This window comes from Crocodylus siamensis, chromosome 3 (assembly GCF_052110815.1).
Source record: "Crocodylus siamensis isolate JL-2025a chromosome 3, ASM5211081v1, whole genome shotgun sequence".
NCBI classification, from domain to species: Eukaryota; Metazoa; Chordata; order Crocodylia; family Crocodylidae; genus Crocodylus; species Crocodylus siamensis.
In genome coordinates this window covers 138,657,762-138,667,032 of record NC_143397.1, presented here as the reverse complement: position 1 = coordinate 138,667,032, position 9,271 = coordinate 138,657,762, and the positions used below count along the sequence as shown (strand labels likewise).

Sequence of the window (9,271 nt, the reverse complement as noted above, 5' to 3'; positions counted from 1 at the left end):
GCATGCGCTAGGCTCCCTCCCCTTCCACGCGCATGGGCAGATCTCAGTTGGGGTAAGGGCTATGTTTGTTGGGATACTTCTACGCGTGCGCAATGCGTCCCCTTTGCTCGGAGCTCGAGGGTGTAGTACGTATGTGCGAGCCTTTTGGCGGTGGTCCTGCGTTCCCGTTCTCGAGGGGTGAGGGGGGTAGCGTTGCCAGGTCTTAAGTATGAAATGATCCTATTGGAAGCTCAAAATGATCGTATTTGCTGAAAATGTTGTATGCTGAAACAAAAACCGAAGGACATAAGGATTTAAATGAGCCTTCTTTTTTATGTTCTATTACTCACTGACTCTGGAGTGAGTGAGAAGTGGGCCATCAAGTTGAAGCGTTTCTTCGTTTGAAGGCAAGCTGTTGTGAGAAAGTGCTGACAGCAAACCAGAAGTGGGTTGACTCCCTCAGAGTTGAGTTTTGCATATACTGTGTCAATTAGCTGCCTCAAAAGTTATTGTAAGTTTTGAATGCTTTTACTGTTATCTATCATACGTCGTGCAGGGGTTGAAACGATCGCACAGATACCATGATTATAATAGACCTGCCAGTGCTGGCACTGATGCAGCGTGACACCTCAGCCTGCATGGGAGCCCTTAGGGGAAAGCCTCCTGAGCTGCTATTCGGTGCTTTTGTTTTTTCTGTAAGGTGGGAATCTATCCTGCCTTGTACCTGACTTCAGCCCAACATGGGTAACTAAGTTTCTGGGAGCTGGCCTGAAGAATGCCACCATGACAGCCAGCTGCATTTCAGCTGGTCAGGCTGCCAAAAGCAAAGCCCACCCTCCCCCCGAGTGTTATGCGGGACATTAAGTTACTCAGTTAGCACCTGATGTTTTTAGTGCAGCTCGTGGTGCAGTAGTTATTGCAGTTTCCCGGGCTATCTGCAAAGTAGCCCTGGGACGCCCAAGCTGCGTGCAAGTGACTGTTCTGCTCTGCCTTACGAAGGAGCTCTGTAGCAAAGGCAGGGTAAGAATCTGATTCCCCAGGTCCTGAAAACTGAGGACAACACAGGTCCTACTTCTGTTTCTGTAAAATCTGCTTCAGTCACTATAAACCTTAAGCAAGAATGTTAACTGTATGGCCCATGGGCCAGATCCAGCCAGTGGAGCTGTGTGATCTAGTGAGTGGGTCTCATACTGACCCTTAATGCTAGTCTGATGCATGGGTTGGAACCAGCACAAAAGTGCTGCATGCAGTCCAGCAGAGCTGGCCCAGGGTGTGTGCTGCACCCTGGTGGACTTGTTCTGGAGCACACCCTGTGCTGGCCACCTGAGCTGTGGACAGTGCATACAGCCAGTCAAAACCTGCACACCACCTGTAGCATGTGCTAGCTACACTGCAGGCAACACATGGGGCCAGCACAGGCCAGCCACATGATCTTGCTCTGTATGCAGTGTACACCCCATGTAGCTTCACCCGTGGTTCCAGACCACATGCCCCCAAACAGGGTCAGCGCCTGCTGCACATGGCATGGGGGTGGATGTTAGGAGAGCTCTGCGTGCAGCACTTCTACCAGCCAACCCTGTGCGTTAGCTCTGGTGAGGCCAGACTGGTCCTCGGTCCAGCCCAGCAGGATTGGATGAGTTTGACACCCCTGCCTTATGGCATCTGTGACAAATGAGGTAGGGGTCCTACAGACAATAAATAGTACCATTTGCTATAGACCCATGGTTCATTTCCAAAGCAGCCAGTTATGCCCTGATTGAGATAGTCACACACAAAAATTTTCCACAGGGCCACTATGTCCTTAAAGAAGGTATCATGCTCAAGGAGTTGACTGACTTGTTTGACATTAGAATTGCTTGTGACATGCCTTCATTTTACTAAGGCTTTGGTACAGTCTCCGACAACATCCTTGCAGGCAAGCTAAGGAAGTATGTGCTGGATGAATGGACTGTAAGGTGGATAGAAAACTGGCTGGAGCATCAGGCTTGTGGGTAGCAATCATAGTTTCATAGTTTCTAGGGTCGGAAGGGACCTGAGCAGATCATTGAGTCCAACCCCCTGCCATGGCAGGAAAGAGTGCTGGGGTCAAACCACCCAGCAAGGTGTACATCCAGCTTCCTGTTAAAGACCCCCAGGGTAGGAGCCAGCACCACTTCTCTTGGAAGTTGGTTCCAGATCCTAGCCACCCTGACAGTGAAGTAGCGCCTCCTGATGTCTAGCCTAAATCTACCCTCTGCCAGCTTGTGACCATTATTCCTGGTCAATCCTGGTAGTGCTTGGGGGAACAGGGACTCTCCCAATGCCTGCTGGTCCCCTCTGACTAGTTTGTAACAGGCCACTAGATCCCCCTTCAGCCTTCTCTTGTGGAGGCTGAACAGGTTCAGGTCCCATAGCCTATCCTCGTAGGGCCTGCCCTGCTGCCCCCTGATCATGCGAGTGGCCCTCCTCTGGACTCTCTCCATGTTGTCCACATCCCTCTTGAAGTGCGGTGCCCAGAACTGGATGCAGTACTCCAGCTGCGGCCTTGACCAGTGCCGTGTAGAGGGGGGGTGTCACCTCCCTGGACCTGCTTGAGATACATCTGTCGATGCATGACAAGGTGTGGTTGGCCTTCCTAACTGCATCCCCACACTGCCGGCTCATGTTCATCTTGGCATCAGTGATGACTCCAAGATCCTTTTCTGCCTCTGCACTGATGAGAAGGGAATTCCCAAACCTGTAGGTATGGTACCGGTTGTTCCTCCCCAGGTGCATCACTTTGCACTCGTCAGTGTTGAATCCCATCCTATTCTCATCCGCCCACCCCTGTAACCTGTCTAGGTCCGATTGCAGCCTATTCCTCCCTTCTAGCGTGCCCACATCCCCCCCGCATCTTAGTGTCATCAGCAAATATGAACAGGGTGCTTTTTACCCCCTCGTCCAAGTCACCGATGAAGATGTTGAACAGTGCGGGCCCAAGGACTGAGCCCTGGGGGACCCCGCTGTCCACATCCCTCCAGGTCGAAAATGACCCATCCACCATCACTCTCTGGGTGCGGCCCTCCAGCCAGTTGGTGATCCATTTTACTGTGTAGGTGTCGACACCACAGTTCCCCAGTTTCTTAATGAGAATGGGGTGAGAGACAGTGTTGAAGGCCTTCTTAAAGTCCAGGAAGACTATGTCCACTGCTACCCCTGCATCTAAGGATTTGGTGATCTGGCCATAGAAGGCCACCCGGTCTTCTCAATGGCTCAATGTCTAGTTGGTATCAAGTAAAGTACCCCGGGGCATGAACGCCATGTGCCCCCAGAGGCTGGGGGGGCATGGCGACTGCCCGCAGGTGGCCGTGTTGGCAGCAGGGCCGTTGTGGTGGTGAGCAGGGAGCCCTTGCAGGCAGCCGCAGTGGGGGCGGGCAAAGCAGGGAGCTCTTGCAGGCAGCCACGGCAGTGTTAGCAGCGTGGGGGGATGGCAAGCGCTGACAGACTCCATTGGTGGTGGCCAGTGGCAACTGGGGACCACCTGCAGACACTGCTAGTGGTATCAGCAGCGAGGGGGGGAGTGGCGAACAGTGACTGTCCGCAGGCACCACTGGCAGCGGCGACGGCACTTTTCGCAGGGGATGTGCTGCCAATCTCAGCGGGTGCAGATGCACCTGCATGCATTCCCTATGTATTGCCAATGCCCCAGGGGTCAGTCCTAGGGCCAGTTTTATTTAATGTCTTCACCAGTGACCTAGAAGATGGTATGGAGTGCACCCTCAAAAAGTTTTCAGATGACATCAATCTGGGGGGGGAGTTGTAGATAAGTTGGAGGGTAGGGCTAGGATTCAGAGTGACCTAGACAAATTGGACGATTGGGCCAAAAGAAATCTGATGAGGTTCAACAAGGACAAGTGCAAAGTCCTGCACTTAGGATGGAGCAATCCCATGCACTTCAGCAGGCTGGGGGTTGACTGGCTAGGCAGTAGCTCTGCAGAAAAGGACCTGGGGGTTACATAGACAGTAAGCTGAATATGAGCCAGCAGTGTGCCATTGTTGCAAAGAAGGCTAACGGCATACTGGGCTGCATTGGTAGGTGTGTTGCCAGCAGATCTAGGGAAATTAGTCTTCCCTTATATTTGGCACTGGTGAGGCTACACCCAGAGTACGGTGTTCAGTTTTGGGTTCCTCATTACAGAAATGATGAAGACAAATTGGGAGTCCAGTGGAGGACAAATAAAATGGTGAGGACCCTGGGGCACATGCACTGGCGATGCATAGGGGGTGCACAAGTGTGCACATGTACCTCCTGAGATTTGGGGCTTGAAGTGGGTTTGAAAGAAGATGAAGCTAGACTGTTCTCAGTGGCAGCAGATGACAGAACAAGAAGCAACAGTCTCAAGTTGCAGCAAGGGAAGTTTAAGTTAGATATTAAGAAGAATTTTCTCACTGGGAGGCTAGTAAAGCACTGGAACAGGTTGCCTAGAGAGCTGGTGGAATCTGCATCCTTGGAGGTTTATAAGACCTGGTTAAACAAAGCTTTGGGTGGGAAGATTTAGTTGGGCTAATTGCCAGGGCCTAATAAATCAAAGTTATGGGAGCTTCTTATTCTTCATTGAAATGTAAGAAATTCAGTTAGGCTGAAAGTAGGAATAGCTTTCCACAATGCAGTAGGCCAGGGGTATCAAATATATGGCCCATGGGCTGGTCCAACTCATGGAGCTGCTGTATCTGGCCCACCAGCCTAGTAACTGGTTGTGAGGCAAATGTGGCTGGGGTGAGAAGCCTTCCACAGAATCCAGGGCTCTTGAGCCTCAGTGGATGTTGCAATCAGTGGCAGAAGGGTGAGTGAATGCTGACACAGCCCTGGTTGCCTTCTGGCTGCTTCACCCATCACCAGTTCCCCTACATGAAACACGTGCCAGCAGCTCCAGCATGGAGCATATAGCACATGACTGTAGCTGGAGCCACTGCCACTGTTGCCAGAGCCACCCCATGTCCTGGGCTGGATCTGGCCCATAAGCAGCCCTGCAGTTGGGATCCAACCTGGGACAGGAGATGATACTGACACCCCTGCACTGGGCTAGGCGCACAGCTGCATCCAAAAGCAACTCTGCATTTTTATAATTTTCCATGTAAAGAATCTAATTGTTGGAGGATCATCTTAAATTCAGCACCACTACCACTGTTGCAGGAAAAGCAGCAGCTGGTGGGCAAGTAGTGGGGAGGCAAGTAGGCAGTCTGACTTCAGACTTGTGCCCCCCTGCACCTTGCTATAGTGCCACTTGCTCTCCCCATCCCCTTCTCCCTGCCATGCCTGTCCCTGCTGCACCTTGTCTCACTCCCACACATACCCTCTCTCCTACCTGCCCCCATCCACTTCCCGCCTCTCTGCTGCATGCGCTCCTGGATGGTTCTGCATTAGCTCCCTCCTTGCTCTCTGGCTCAGCAGGGAGCAATGCAGGATCCAGTCTGCAGGCAGGCAGCAGCAGGGGAATCAGCCCAGGGCCAGGGAGAGGTAGGAGAATCAGCTCAGAGCCAGAGAGCTGCAAGTAACAGCACTGATTCCTTTGCTGCTGTTCTGGCTGCATGCTGGCTCCTGCTGCTCTCTGGCTCCATGCTGATTTCCTCCTTATTCCCTGGCTGCTGAGCAGGGAGCAGTGAGATCCAGCATGCAAGCGGAGAGTGGCAAAGGAATTGGCACTGGGTCTTTGGTTGCTCTCTGCCTCTGGGCTGATTCCCTGACCCTCCTTGGCTCAGTGGAGAACAAGAGAGCAGTGAGGGAATCAGTCCAGAGCCGGAGAGCAGAACAGGATCCAGCATTACCCCAAACTACTTCATTCTAAGACAAAGTTTCATTTTCCCTGTGATGAATAGGGGGAAAAATTTTGTCTTGGAATCAAGTAAATAACAACATGTGTGCATACAAATGTCTAGCAGAATAAGTTCCCAATACTAGAGGAAGCCCCTAGGTCCTACTGCAAGATTAATAAAAGTAATAACGGTAATACCTTACTTACGCTGAGAATTAGTATTGGGACTATGTATCGTGATTAAATTTTATAGCTTTTAAAAAAAATCTATAAAATCCAATGTAATTTCTATAGAATTCTGTCAGTTTTCATGAATTTCTCTAGGACTTTTCTGAAAAGTAAACTATTATTGTATATAACAGTTATAAATAATAGCAGATTGTGTTGGAGAAATCCTCCTGTTGGACTTCCCCAATAAAACTTGTAACTTACACAGCATGTGTGTAACATTGTACCATTTATTACCTCAAGCAAAGCCATTCATCTACACTATACTTCTTAAACCAAAAAATGGCCTCTGGTCTTGATTGTCTTCATTTTTGTTGGCAGGTTTGAGATACACTGGACACCATTTTCAAAAGTCTTGAAAACCCTCACTTCAAGTAGATTTGCAAATTTAGCAGCACAGTGTCTGAAAATCAGTCCCAAAGTGTGTCAGATGGTGCGTCCAAAATTTGATGCCACTTACGAAAATGTTGGACTTGGCAAATACAGCTATCAGGCAAGTGACTGAAAGAAGCCTCTTAGCCTTTTCTACCTCCTGTTGAATTCCTCCAATAAGAAAAAGCTGACAGAAAAATGGTGGCTTGCCCAGAAACAGGTATTAAGTGTGTGTATTCAGTAGAAAGGGAAAGGCTTTCAGCATAAAAGTAAGCTATAATTTGCTCTTTTAAAATTATTCTCCCTGGCCGCCCATTGCAATCCTTTGACACTTGCTGGATTGGTAAAGACAGTTCACAACATACATTTATGTGGTATAACTGATAGTTCAAGTCCCATGCAATGTTTGTGGAACATATCAGAACCTTTGGAATTATATTTGAGTTATATATACCTTATTATCTCTTACCTGTATAAAGAATTACAGGTTTTTACAAGCACTAGCCCTATTTGAGGATGTCACTTCAGCACAATTATTGTTCCTAAATTTTAAGTTTTTGCTGACCTGTTACTCTAAATCAGAAATTATGGGGTGATCCTTATTACAAAGCCTTGTGGCTACTACTATTTGTAGTTCTCTTGGTGATATTAGTGCTAGTCATAGTAGTAAAAGTATGGTGCACAGTAGTTCTAAGGTCATTTCATCTGCATCATTAAAGTATAGGGTTTGATTCATACTCAGTGGCTGAACCTGCTTGGTGTTGAGTGCTTTTTGTTGGCTTTATGCATGGGTGTCCACTTAAGATCTAAATGTATGTAGACAACACTGGGCACATTGCAGGACTGAGCCATACTGGTCTACGCCTGCTTCTAATAAAAGCGATGGCAAAACTTCGGTTAGCTTCTACTGGGTTATGAAGAAACATTTTGGCTAGGATTTTTAATGAAGTCAGAAACCTTAGGCATCCAACTCCAAATGACATACATTACAATTCAAGCACCGAACCCTTTTGGCTATGTATAGACAGTCAAAAAGCCCAAGGCTGAATTGATTCAATCTTTGCAGGTTAGTCTAAACTATGGGTTGTGGGGGAGGTGCAAAGCATCCTGGGATGCTGGGGGACTATGAGTTAACTGGGATCTAGGAGGGAAGTTCAATAAACTGATTTAAATCAGTTAAGTCTGATACTACACCTATCCAGGTTTATCCTAAACTGTTTTCAGCCATTTTGAAAGTGATTTATGTACACCGAACTTCTGTTGTGTTACAGATTTGAACCAATTTCTGATCACTTATACCAGCTTGTGTAACTTTTGTCCCTAGTCCTTGTGTTCCTTTGAAAAGCACAGCATTAGGGATTTTTATTATCCTAAAAAGGAACCCTAGCAGCTGTTCTGCAGGATAATTTTTTTCAAGATATCCAGATTTTCTGTTCTGTCTGCAGAATAGTGATAACTGTTTGAAAATCAAACAAATAAAAGTAACTTGAGAAATAATATGTGCTGCCAGCTTGACTACTTCAAATGTACTTGTCAGACACAGAAAAGATCTATCAAAAGATCAAGTGATATAATTATATTGTCATTGTTAAAGAGGCAGATGGGACTGATGATGAGTCTCACGTTCTTTCAAATATATTAGGAAGTTTGGCATGATGATATAAATGCTCCATATAGCCATGCTTTAGCACTGAATAAGTAAGTACAACTTCAATAAATTGTTCAATAAAAATTGCCCAGCTTCCATATGGTGGTGGGCTGAGAACAGGAGTGATTGTTTTGAAATGCATCCAGCTTGGAGCTTGTATGCTATTTACTAGCACATGGTACTGACTTTTTCCCCAAATCAACAGCAGGAGGCCCTACTGTATTAGACTATACCAGTGGCCTACTTCACTGGCCCATGGGTAATGGTATTTGAGGAAGTAATGTGCTCCGGGCAATATCAAGTTAACTTTTCAATCTTCTGGAGTCACAAGTTATATTGCAGGACCTTGTGGGCAATATGGTTATAAACCATGGGCTGAAGAACATGGCACTAGATAAACACATAAGCAACTGATAATCCTGACTTTGGAGACATGAACGGCCAGGTCCTAGTCCATCTACTGGGTGTCTAAGTGGACTAAGACACCTAAATGCAATTGTATTCTACTCTGCTGAAGTCCATTAATGCAGGCAACTTTGAACATATGCCCTTTGCATACTGCACACAATGCTCAGCCCTAGAGCTACTGAGTATGTTGCAAGAGATGTCAGCCACCCTCAAATTTAAAAAAAAATTGGACATGCTGTCAAGACGGCTCCTGACCAAGGCAGCTGAGAGTCTTGAATCCAGGACTTTGGATGCCAGCAGGTTGACCTCTAGCCTACAGCTGCTGGGACTTTGGCCACCTTCATGTTCTACCTCTTCTTGGTCAGGCAGCCTTGCAAGGAAATAATGAGCCAGGCCTCAGGTGCTGTTTGGCACCCCAACCACATTTTGACTGGACCCACTCACCCATCATCACAGATACTCCCAGTTCTTGGATTGAAGTGTGGCCCTGAATTGGGGAGCCTTAGCAGGGCATGCCAAACTCCCATAAGATAGGTTTTTCATGCCATACCAGGCCATGGACCTTTGCAACTCATGGCCCTGTCATTGGTCAGGTGGGCTGAGGAGTCTATCTGAACTATGCTAGGATCAGGAGATGGGAGTGGAATTTTGGTAGCCCAAGAGCAGAGCAGACAGCTCTGCCAAACAAGACAGGGTTATGGTTAGACCCAGCCATGACCTTGTGCCTTTTCACCACTCAGCTGTGACACCCAGTTACAGAGCACCTAGTTTGGTTAGCTTTTTTGCTCAGACTCATTATGCGGTGTGTCCTGAGGGGTTCTGGCAGGCAGACAAATAAATAAATAAATAAATAAAAAGTCCAGCA

At 47.6% G+C, this 9,271-nt stretch overlaps 1 long non-coding RNA gene across 1 annotated transcript; it reads left to right on the top strand.

Annotated features, from left to right (window-relative positions):
* The first annotated feature begins 58 nt into the window (after nucleotides 1-58).
* Nucleotides 59-7,847, top strand: LOC149868889 (uncharacterized). Its single transcript, XR_016441353.1, has 2 exons — nucleotides 59-490; nucleotides 6,300-7,847. It is a non-coding gene; the product is annotated as an uncharacterized LOC149868889 (long non-coding RNA).
* Nucleotides 7,848-9,271: the final 1,424 nt, after the last annotated feature.